This window comes from Cryptomeria japonica, unplaced genomic scaffold, assembly GCF_030272615.1.
Source record: "Cryptomeria japonica unplaced genomic scaffold, Sugi_1.0 HiC_scaffold_266, whole genome shotgun sequence".
Classification (NCBI taxonomy): domain Eukaryota; kingdom Viridiplantae; phylum Streptophyta; class Pinopsida; order Cupressales; family Cupressaceae; genus Cryptomeria; species Cryptomeria japonica.
In genome coordinates, this window is record NW_026729088.1 from 155,496 (window position 1) to 167,500 (window position 12,005).

Below are 12,005 nucleotides of genomic sequence, written 5' to 3' on the forward strand. Positions count from 1 at the left end.
CCTTGGGACCCACCCTGGCTCCCACCTCGGCACCCACCCAGACACCCACCTTGGTTCCTTGGCACCCACCTTGGATCCTTGGCACCCACCCCGACACCCACCTTGGCACGCAACTTGGCTACTTGCCACCCACCTTGGCTCCTTGACGCCCACCCCGACAACCACCCCGTGACCTACCCTGGCTAGGGTTGGTGCACACCCACCCTGGTGCCCACCTTGGCACCCACCCTATGACCCACCTTGGCACGCACCTTAGTACCCACCCCGTTACCCACCCTAGGACCCACCCCGTGACCCACCTTGGCCAGGGTGGGTGCACCCACCCTGGTGCCCACCTTGGCACCCACCCATCCTAGCACCCAGCCTGTGACCGGGCTTGGAACCCAACCTTGCACCCGCACCCGTCTTGGCCAGTGTGGGTGCGCACCCATCCTGGCACCCACGTTGTGACACACCCTTTAACCCACGCACCCTAGCACCCACGTTGGCACCCACCTTGGAACCCAACCTAGCAACTTGGCACCCACCCCGTGACCCACCTTGGCATCCACCATAGCAGTCGCCGACTTGGCACCCACCTCGGCACCCACCTTGACACTTGTGGACCCACCTTGCCACTCACCCTAGCATCGACCCATCCTAGCACCCACCCTGGCACCTTTGCACCCTAGCACTCACCCATCCTAGCACCTAACCTGTGACCCACCTTGACACTCACCCTCGCACCCACCTTGGAACCCAACCTAGCACCCACCCACCCTGACACCAACCCTAGCACCTACCCACCCTTGCACCCACCCTGTGACCCATCTTGGCACCCACCCATCCTACCACTCAACCTATCACCCACCTTCTCACCCACCTTGGCATCCACCTTAGCACCCACCCACACTGGCACCTTGGCACCCACCTCGGGCAAGGTGGGTGCACACCCACCCTGGCACCCAATTTAGAACCCACCGAGCATGTTACCCACCTTGGCACCCACATTGCAGCCCACCCTAGTACCCACCCTATGACCCACATTGGCATCCACACCCTAGCACCCAGGCACCTCGACACCCGCCTTGACACCCACCCTAGCACTGAACCTGTGACCCACCTTGGAACTCACCCTAGAACCCACCCACCCTGTGAACCACCTTGGCATCCACCTTAGCACCCACCCACCTTGGCACCCACTCTAGCACTCACCCATCCTAACACCCAACTTGTTACCCACCTTGGCACCCGCCCTCGCGTCCACCTTGAAACCCACCCTAGCACCCACCCACGCAGGAGCCCACCTTGGCACCCAACCTAACACCCACGCATCCTGGCACCCAACTTGTGACCCACCTTGGAACCCACCCTAGTACCCACCTTTGAACCCACTATATCACCAACCCACCTTGGCACCCACCCTATGACCCTCTTTGGAATCCACCCTAGCACGCACCCACCCTGGCACCCACCATGGAGCGCACCCTAGCACCCACCCACCTCGGCACGCACCTCAACACCCACCTTGGTGTGCGCACTGCGCCAACCTCTCAAAGACCCTATGTGGTGCGCTCCAAAGTGTACACCTTTGGTGCGCTCCAAGGTGCGCACCTTTGGTGCACACCGAGGTGCACACCAAAGTGTGCACCGAGGTGAGCACCAAAGTGCACTCCAGGGTGCACACCAAGGCGTGCACCTTTGGTGCGGTCAATGCAAACGAATTCGGAAGTTGGGGTCGATGTCCTAATCGCTGCTGCAGACTACACGTATGAGAATCGGACAAATAGCTTTATATAGGGGAGGTGTTGCGTTTGATGGGTCGACTCCCCTGGTTGTGTGCACTGCACCAACTTCAAAGACCCTGTCTTGTTTAAGAAGTCAAAAGTTGGGGTGGATGTCCTAATCATTGCTGCAGTCTACGCATGTATGAGAATCAGACAAATAGCTTATATAGGGGAGGTGTTGCATTCGGTGGGTTGACTCCCCTGGTTGTGCGCACTGCGCCAACCTCAAAGACCCCGCATAGCAGAAGAAGTCGGAAGTCGGATTTTGGTGAGCACCAAGGCGTGCACCTTTGGTGCGGTCAACGCAGACGAATTCAGAAGTTGGGGTGGATGTCCTAATCGTTGTTGCAGGCTACACATGTATGAGAATCAGACAAATAGCTTATATAGGGGAGGTGTTGGGTTTGATGGGTCAACTCCCTTGGTTGTGCGCATTACGCCAACCTCAAAGACCTTGTTTTCGTTAAGAAGTCAAAAGTTGGGGTCAATGTCCTAATGGCTCCTGCAGGCTACACATGTATGAGAATCGGACAAATAGCTTATATAGGGGAGGTGTTGGGTTTGATGGGTCGACTCCCCTGGTTGTGCGCATTACGTCAACCTCAAAGACCTTGTTTTCGTTAAGAAGTCAAAAGTTGGGGTCGATGTCCTAATTGCTCCTGTAGACTACACATGTATGAGAATCAGACAAATAGCTTATATAGGGGAGGTGTTGGGTTTGATGGGTTGACTCCCCTAGTTGTTCGCATTACACCAACCTCAAAGACCTTGTTTTCGTTTAGAAGCCGAAAGTTGGGGTCGATGTCCTAATTGCTCCTGCAGGCTACGCATGTATGAGAATCAGACAAATAGCTTATATAGGGGAGGTGTTGGGTTTGATGGGTCGACTCCCCTGGTTGTGCGCATTGCGCCAACCTCAAAGACCCTGCATTGCGGATGAAGTCGAAAGTCAGAGTTTGGTGTGCTACAAGGTGTGGTCGAAGGTGCTCACCTAGGTGTGCACCTTTGGAGCACAGGAAAAGTGCCCTCCAAAAGTGCGCACCTTTGGAGTGCACAAAAGTGCCCTCCAAAAGTGCGCACCTTTGGAGCGCAGAAAAGTGCCCTCCAAAAAGTGCCCTCCAAAAGTGCGCACCTTTGGAGCGCAGAAAAGTGCCCTCCAAAAAGTGCCCTCCAAAAGTGCGCACCTTTGGAGCGCAGAAAAGTGCCCTCCAAAAAGTGCCCTCCAAAAGTGCGCACCTTTGGAGCGCAGAAAAGTGCCCTCCAAAAAGTGCCCTCCAAAAGTGCGCACCTTTGGAGCGCAGAAAAGTGCCCTCCAAAAAGTGCCCTCCAAAAGTGCGCACCTTTGGAGCGCAGAAAAGTGCCCTCCAAAAAGTGCCCTCCAAAAGTGCGCACCTTTGGAGCGCAGAAAAGTGCCCTCCAAAAAGTGCCCTCCAAAAGTGCGCACCTTTGGAGCGCAGAAAAGTGCCCTCCAAAAAGTGCCCTCCAAAAGTGCGCACCTTTGGAGCGCAGAAAAGTGCCCTCCAAAAGTGCGCACCTTTGGAGCGCACAAAAGTGCCCTCCAAAAGTGCGCACTTTTGGTGCGCACCAAGGCGCTGGTTCGGTCGTTGCAGGCGAGTTCGGAAGTTGGGGTCGATGTCCTGAGCGGAGGTGCAAACTACACAGGTGTCGGAATCGGACAAATAGCTTATATAGGGGAGGTGTATGCTTCGATGGGTCGACTCCCCAGGTTGAGCGCACCGCGCCAACCTCAAAGACCCTACGGTATGGATGAAGTCGGAAGTTGGGTCCGATGACCGATTCGATTAGTAGGTATGCTCATGAGGTCGGAATTTGGGTCCGATGACCTGCCATGTGCAGGAAGGCGAATGTTGACACTGTGCGTTGCAAGGTGCACACCAAGGCGCTGGTGCGGTCTTTTTAGTCGAGTTCGGAAGTTGGGGTCGATGTCCTGATCGGAGGTGCAAGCTACACAGGTGTGGGAATCGGACAAATAGCTTATATAGGGGAGGTGTATGCTTCGTTGGGTCGACTCCCCGGGTTGAGCGCACCGCGCCAACCTCAAAGACCCTACGGTATGGATGAAGTCGGAAGTTGGGTCCGATGACCGATTCGATATGTAGGCATACTCGCGAGGTCGGAATTTGGGTCCGATGACCTGCCACGTGCAGGAAGGCGAATGTTGGCACTGTGCGTTGCAAGGTGCGCACCAAGGCGCTGGTTCGGTCGTTGGAGGCGAGTTCGGAAGTTGGGGTCGATGTCTTGATCGGAGGTGCAAACTACACAGGTGTGGGAATCGGACAAATAGCTTATATAGGGGAGGTGTATGCTTCGTTGGGTCGACTCCCCGGGTTGAGCGCACCGCGCCAACCTCAAAGACCCTACGGTATGGATGAAGTCGGAAGTTGGGTCCGATGACCGATTCGATATGTAGGCATACTCGCGAGGTCGGAATTTGGGTCCGATGACCTGCCATGTGCAGGAAGGCGAATGTTGGGACTGTGCGTCGCAAGGTGCGCACCAAGGCGCTGGTGCCGTCGTTGCAGTCGAGTTCGGAAGTTGGGGTCGATGTCCTGGTCAGAGGTGCAAACTACACAGGTGTGGGAATCGGACAAATAGCTTATATAGGGGAGGTGTATGCTTCGATGGGTCGACTCCCTGGGTTGAGCGCACCGCGCCAACCTCAAAGACCCTACAGTATGGATGAAGTCGGAAGTTGGGTCCGATGACCGATTCGATACGTAGGCATATTGGCGAGGTCTGAATTTGTGTCCGATGACCTGCCATGCGCAGGAAGGCGGAATTTGGGTCCGATGACCGAGTTGATGGCGTGCCATGCGCAGAAAGGCGGAATTTGGGTCCGATGACCGAGTTGATGTTGATGGCCCGCCATGCACAGGAAGGCGGAATTTGGGTCCGATGACCGATTTGAAGGCGTGCCATACGCAAAAAGGCGGAGTTTGGGTCCGATGACCGAGTTGATATTGATGGCCCGCCATGCGCAGGAAGGCGGAATTTGGGTCCGATGACCTGACATACGCATGGAGTCCGACTCGGGGGCCGATGTTCGATTCGATGACTTGCATTGTGGGTAAAGTCGGAAGTTGTGGTCTTTGACCCGATTCGATGACCAGACTTCGGCTGCTTGAGAATCGGACAAATAACTTATATAGGGGAGGTAGTGTTCTCGAGCATCCTCCCCCCGTGCCCGTTTATGTCGATTGATGCTGGTGCTCGACTGGTTGGAGCGCTCGGATGCAAAAATCTTGCACCAGGATTTATCGATTGTGATGGACACGGCAAGTCTCCTGATTGCTATGCAGGAGCTCATCGTGAATCTCTATGCGGCCTTGGTATGGACTCGACCTGCGGAATGGTTCGGCAATGGTAGTCGCTCCAACACGTCCTTGCAATGGCCACAGAGGTGATTCGACTAGAGCTCCAGTCTAGCTTTTGGGTTGCTTGGCGGACTGGTATAGCCGCGATCGAGTTCCGGCCATGAACGTTTTAGATAGCTCTTGGGCTTTCTGGGACGGAAGTCGGAAGTTTGGGCTGTTGTCCGATTTGATGACCATTCTTCGGATGTGTGAGAATCGGACAAATAACTTATATAGGGGACTGTGTTGTCTCACGCAGCCCCCTCCGTGCCCCTCTATCTCGACCGATGTTGGTGCTTGAAAGGGTTGGGATCGCTCGGATTTATAAACGTGCACCACCATTTGTCGAGTGTGAGGGACGCGGCAGGTCTCCTAAATGCTATGCGGGCGCTCTCTGAGAATCTCTATCCGGCCTCGACACAGACTAGTCTTGCTGAATGGTTTGGCACTGGTAGTCGATCCAACACGTCGTTGTTGTGGCCGCCTAGGCGATTCGATTCGAGCCCCCGTCTAGCTTTTGGGTTGCTTGGCGGATTTTGCCCTATCCGCAAGTGAGCTCGGTCCCTAAACGTTCGAGAAACCCGATTGCTATGCGCCGACTCTCTTTCTTGCGAGCCTCCATCTAGCTTTTGGGTCTCTACGGAACGGAAGTCGGAATCTGGGACCGTTGTTTGATTCGACGAGGCAGACTACGGTTGTGCGAGAATCGGACAAATAACTTATATAGGGGAGGTGTTGACTGGAGCATTCTCCCCCGTGCCCCTCTAACTCGACCAATGCTGGCGCTCGAACGGTGGTAGCGCTCGGATTTTCATTGAGCGCCAGCATTGGTCGATTTAGAGGGGCATGCGAGATTCCCGAATGCTATGCGAGGGCTCTAACGGAAATGTCTATTGGTTTCGGTATGGATGCAATTGCGAGTGGTTCGGCAAAGGTAGTCGTTCCGATGCGTCCATGTCGTGGCCAAATCGATAATTCGATTTGAGCCCTCGTATAGCATTTGGGTCTCTCGATGTGATTCCGCATTCCAGTCCCTTTGGGCACTGCTTGAGCCGCATCCCAGGGGGTTCCCTTCCCAATAATCTGCCTCGCAACCCGATTGCTATGCGGTGAGGCTCCTCGGCCGCCTCGGAACTATCTGTGTATCAGACGCATCGCGGGATAAGGGGTTGGCAACGGTAGTCGCCCCAAGCGCGTCCGATGCTTGGACCATTCCGAGGCGGCCCTGAAGCCTCTTCCGTCTAGCCGTTGGGTCCTTCTCGCCGCATCCCTCGCCTCGCACCCCGATTGCTATGCGGTGAGGCTCCTCGGCCGCCTCGGAACTATCTGTGTATCGGACGCGTCGCGGGATAAGGGGTTGTCACTGGTAGTCGCCCCAAGCGCGTCCGATGCTTGGACCATTCCGAGGCGGCCCTGAAGCCTCTTCCGTCTAGCCGTTGGGTCCTTCTCGCCGCATCCCTCGCCTTGCACCCCGATTGCTATGCGGTGAGGCTCCTCGGCCGCCTCGGAACTATCTGTGTATCGGACGCGTCGCGGGATAAGGGGTTGTCACTGGTAGTCGCCCCAAGCGCGTCCGATGCTTGGACCATTCCGAGGCGGCCCTGAAGCCTCTTCCGTCTAGCCGTTGGGTCCTTCTCGCCGCATCCCTCGCCTCGCACCCCGATTGCTATGCGGTGAGGCTCCTCGGCCGCCTCGGAACTATCTGTGTATCGGACGCGTCGCGGGATAAGGGGTTGTCATTGGTAGTCGCCCCAAGCGCGTCCGATGCTTGGACCATTCCGAGGCGGCCCTGAAGCCTCTTCCGTCTAGCCGTTGGGTCCTTCTCGCCGCATCCCTCGCCTCGCACCCCGATTGCTATGCGGTGAGGCTCCTCGGCCGCCTCGGAACTATCTGTGTATCGGACGCGTCGCGGGATAAGGGGTTGTCACTGGTAGTCGCCCCAAGCGCGTCCGATGCTTGGACCATTCCGAGGCGGCCCTGAAGCCTCTTCCGTCTAGCCGTTGGGTCCTTCTCGCCGCATCCCTCGCCTCGCACCCCGATTGCTATGCGGTGAGGCTCCTCGGCCGCCTCGGAACTATCTGTGTATCGGACGCGTCGCGGGATAAGGGGTTGTCACTGGTAGTCGCCCCAAGCGCGTTCGATGCTTGGACCATTCCGAGGCGGCCCTGAAGCCTCTTCCGTCTAGCCGTTGGGTCCTTCTCGCCGCATCCCTCGCCTCGCACCCCGATTGCTATGCGGTGAGGCTCCTCGGCCGCCTTGGAACTATCTGTGTATCGGACGCGTCGCGGGATAAGGGGTTGTCACTGGTAGTCGCCCCAAGCGCGTCCGATGCTTGGACCATTCCGAGGCGGACCCGAAGCCTCTTCCGTCTAGCCGTTGGGTCCTTCTCGCCGCATCCTTCGCCTCGCACCCCGATTGCTATGCGGTGAGGCTCCTCGGCCGCCTCGGAACTATCTGTGTATCGGACGCGTCGCGGGATAAGGGGTTGTCACTGGTAGTCGCCCCAAGCGCGTCCGATGCTTGGACCATTCCGAGGCGGACCCGAAGCCTCTTCCGTCTAGCCGTTGGGTCCTTCTCGCCGCATCCCTCGCCTCGCACCCCGATTGCTATGCGGTGAGGCTCCTCGGCCGCCTTGGAACTATCTGTGTATCGGACGCGTCGCGGGATAAGGGGTTGTCACTGGTAGTCGCCCCAAGCGCGTCCGATGCTTGGACCATTCCGAGGCGGACCCGAAGCCTCTTCCGTCTAGCCGTTGGGTCCTTCTCGCCGCATCCCTCGCCTCGCACCCCGATTGCTATGCGGTGAGGCTCCTCGGCCGCCTTGGAACTATCTGTGTATCGGACGCGTCGCGGGATAAGGGGTTGTCACTGGTAGTCGCCCCAAGCGCGTCCGATGCTTGGACCATTCCGAGGCGGACCCGAAGCCTCTTCCGTCTAGCCGTTGGGTCCTTCTCGCCGCATCCCTCGCCTCGCACCCCGATTGCTATGCGGTGAGGCTCCTCGGCCGCCTTGGAACTATCTGTGTATCGGACGCGTCGCGGGATAAGGGGTTGTCACTGGTAGTCGCCCCAAGCGCGTCCGATGCTTGGACCATTCCGAGGCGGCCCCGAAGCCTCTTCCGTGTAGCCGTTGGGTCCTTCTCGCCGCATCCCTCGCCTCGCACCCCGATTGCTATGCGGTGAGGCTCCTCGGCCGCCTTGGAACTATCTGTGTATCGGACGCGTCGCGGGATAAGGGGTTGTCACTGGTAGTCGCCCCAAGCGCGTCCGATGCTTGGACCATTCCGAGGCGGCCCCGAAGCCTCTTCCGTGTAGCCGTTGGGTCCTTCTCGCCGCATCCCTCGCCTCGCACCCCGATTGCTATGCGGTGAGGCTCCTCGGCCGCCTTGGAACTATCTGTGTATCGGACGCGTCGCGGGATAAGGGGTTGTCACTGGTAGTCGCCCCAAGCGCGTCCGATGCTTGGACCATTCCGAGGCGGACCTGAAGCCTCTTCCCTCTAGCCGTTGGGGCTTTCTCGCCGCATCCCTCGCCTCGCACCCTGATTGCTATGCTGTGAGGCTCCTCGGCCGCCTTGGAACTATCTGTGTATCGGACGCATCGCGGGATAAGGGGTTGGCAGTGGTAGTCGCCCCAAGCGCATCCGATGCTTGGACCATTCCGAGGCGGCCCTGCAGCCTCTTCCGTCTAGCCGTTGGGGCCATCTCGCCGCATCCCCCACCTCGCACCACGATTGCTATGCGGTGAGGCTCCTTGGCCGCCTCGGAACTATCTGTGTATCGGACGCATCGCGGGATAAGGGGTTGTCACTGGTAGTCGCCCCAAGCGCGTCCGATGCTTGGACTATTCCGAGGCGGCCCTGCAGCCTCTTCCGTCTAGCCGTTGGGGCCATCTCGCTGCATCCCCCACCTCCTCGGCCGCCTCGGAACTATCTGTGTATCGGACGCATCGCGGGATAAGGGGTTGGCAGTGGTAGTCGCCCCAAGCGCGTCCGATGCTTGGACTATTCCGAGGCAGCCCTGCAGCCTCTTCCGTCTAGCCTTTGGGGCCATCTCGCCGCATCCCTCGCCTCGCACCCCGATTGCTATGCGGTGAGGCTCCTCGGCCGCCTGGGAACTATCTTCGTATCGGACGCATCGCGGGATAAGGGGTTGTCACTGGTAGTCGCCCCAAGCGCGTCCGATGCTTGGACTATTCCGAGGCGGCCCTGTGGCCTCTTCCGTCTAGCCGTTGGGGCCATCTCGCCGCATCCCCCACCTCGCACCCCGATTGCTATGCGGTGAGGCTCTTCGGCCGCCTTGGAACTATCTTCGTATCGGACGCATCGCGGGATAAGGGGTTGTCACTGGTAGTGGCCCCAAGCGCGTCCGATGCTTGGACTATTCCGAGGCGGCCCTGCAGCCTCTTCCGTCTAGCCGTTGGGGCCATCTCGCCGCATCCCCCACCTCGCACCCCGATTGCTATGCGGTGAGGCTCCTCGGCCGCCTTGGAACTATCTTCGTATCGGACGCATCGCGGGATAAGGGGTTGTCACTGGTAGTCGCCCCAAGCGCGTCCGATGCTTGGACTATTCCGACGCGGCCCTGTGGCCTCTTCCGTCTAGCCGTTGGGGCCATCTCGCCGCATCCCCCACCTCGCACCCCGATTGCTATGCGGTGAGGCTCCTCGGCCGCCTTGGAACCATCTTCGTATCGGACGCATCGCGGGATAGGGGGCTGTCACTGGTAGTCGCCCCAAGCGTGTCCGATGCTTGGACCATTCCTAGGCGGCCCTGAAGCCTCTTCCGTCTAGCCGTTGGGGCCTTCCCGCCCCATCCCTCGCCTCGCACCCCCGATTGCTATGCGGTGAGGCTCCTCGGCCGCCTTGGAACCATCTGTGTATCGGACGCATCGCGGGATAAGGGGTTGGCACTGGCAGTCGCCCCAAGCGCGTCCGATGCTTGGACCATTCCGAGGTGGCCCTGAAGCCTCTTCCGTCTAGCCGTTGGGGCCTTCCCGCCCCATCCCTCGCCTCGCACCCCGATTGATATGCGGTGAGGCTCCTCGGCCGCCTTGGAACTATCTGTGTATCGGACGCATCGCGGGATAAGGGGTTGGCACTGGTAGTCGTCCCAATCGCATCCGATGCTTGGACCATTCCGAGGCGGCCCTGCAGCCTCTTCCGTTTAGCCGTCGGGGCCTTCCCGCCGCATCCCTCGCCTCCCATCCCGATTCCTATGCAGTGAGTCTTCTCGGCCGCCGCGGAACTATACCTGTTATTGCTACTGCATCCTTCGGCTGGTAACCTCCTCTGCCGCCTTGGAACGTTCTCTTTGTCGGACGCGTCGCGGGATAAGGGGTTGGCACTGGTAGTCGCCCCAAGCGCGCCCGATGCATAGACCGCTCCGAGTCGACCTTGCTTTCAGCCTCTCACATGCATAGACCTCTCTGAGTCGACCCTGCAGCCTCTCACGTTTAGCCTTTGGAATCTCGCCTCACAACATGATTGCTATCCTTGATGCATCCCTTGCCTCGAGCCCTGATTGCTTTCTTGGCTGCATCCCTCCTCTCCTCACAGCCCGGTTGTCATCACTGCTTCATCCGTCGCTTCATGCATTCTGGCTGCTGGGCCCTTCCCACCGCACACCTCGATTGCTATCTCTTCTGCATCACACACCCCGATTGCTATCTCTGCTACATCCCTCGGCTCTCACTTCTGCATCCTTCGCCTCACACCTCGATTGCTATCAATGCTGCATCCGTAACCTCACACCCCGATTGCTATGCGGGGAGGCTCCTTGGCCGCCTTGGAAATTTCTGTGTGTCGGACGCACCGCGGGATAAGGGGTTGGCACTGGTAGTCGCCCCAAGTGCGCCCGATTCTTAGACCGCTTCGAGGTGACCTCGTAGCCTCTTTCGTCCAGGCTTCCTGCCTTCAACGCCCTTTTTACACCTCGATTTCTATGCGCGGGCTCGTTGGCGTCTATCACCTCTCTGCGAAGAGTGGCACGATGATTGTTGGGGTAAATCGTAGCAGTCCGATCTCTGGCCTTGGGCCATTGTGAGGGCTGATCGATTTCCTGTGCGCATCTCGTGTTCGCCCAGTAACAGACTCGACGACTTGTAATCGGTCTTGTTCCCGATTGTTCCTGGAGGTAGTCTTCGGAACTCTTGGATTTGACCTGTCACTCGAACTGTCCTCTTCCGAGGATGCTTGTGTGTGTGTGCTTGTGCCATTTCCTTGGCGGTATTAACGAGATATTAAAGAGCGGAGTGAGCGCCTCGCCCAGCTATGTTTGGGGCTCTCACTCCCTTACCCGGTGTGCGACCGCTTTGCACGTAGGTTGCGGAGCATCGCGACTCTTTCGATGTTTGGCGGTTGTCTTCCGGTGATGCGTTGGTCCCGAAGTGCACGTTACTAGCATTTCTGCCATTGTTCTCGATCTTTGGCACGTTCCTTCGTTGCAATTGGATATATATCTCCGTTTATACGCGCAGGCTTCTCCCGCCTATTCAGCGCTGTCCCACTCTCAGCACTCTCGTGGTCTCCTTGGCTTCTCTCTCCCGTGAGCGAGCTCTCTTCTCGAGTCTTTTCCATGTCCCATGGAGGTTGCCTTGCGAAATTCGGGCACACAAACGTGACCGGATAAGAGCGGAATTGCCTATGAGGAGAAGCTCACCTTAGGGAGCAGCAATGCCGAGTGTTTCGACAGAGGGTAGAGGGGGCGTTGTTTGGGCGGTTGCACAAAAGAGTGCTACGTTTGCACTGAAGGTTGCTTCTTCGTCTCCGACGAACTCTTCGAGGCAAAAAAGCTTGTTTACGGGGTCGAGGTGGGACTGTTCGTGCGAGTTGCGCCACCAAAAGTGCGTAGGGGGCATATACCTGGGA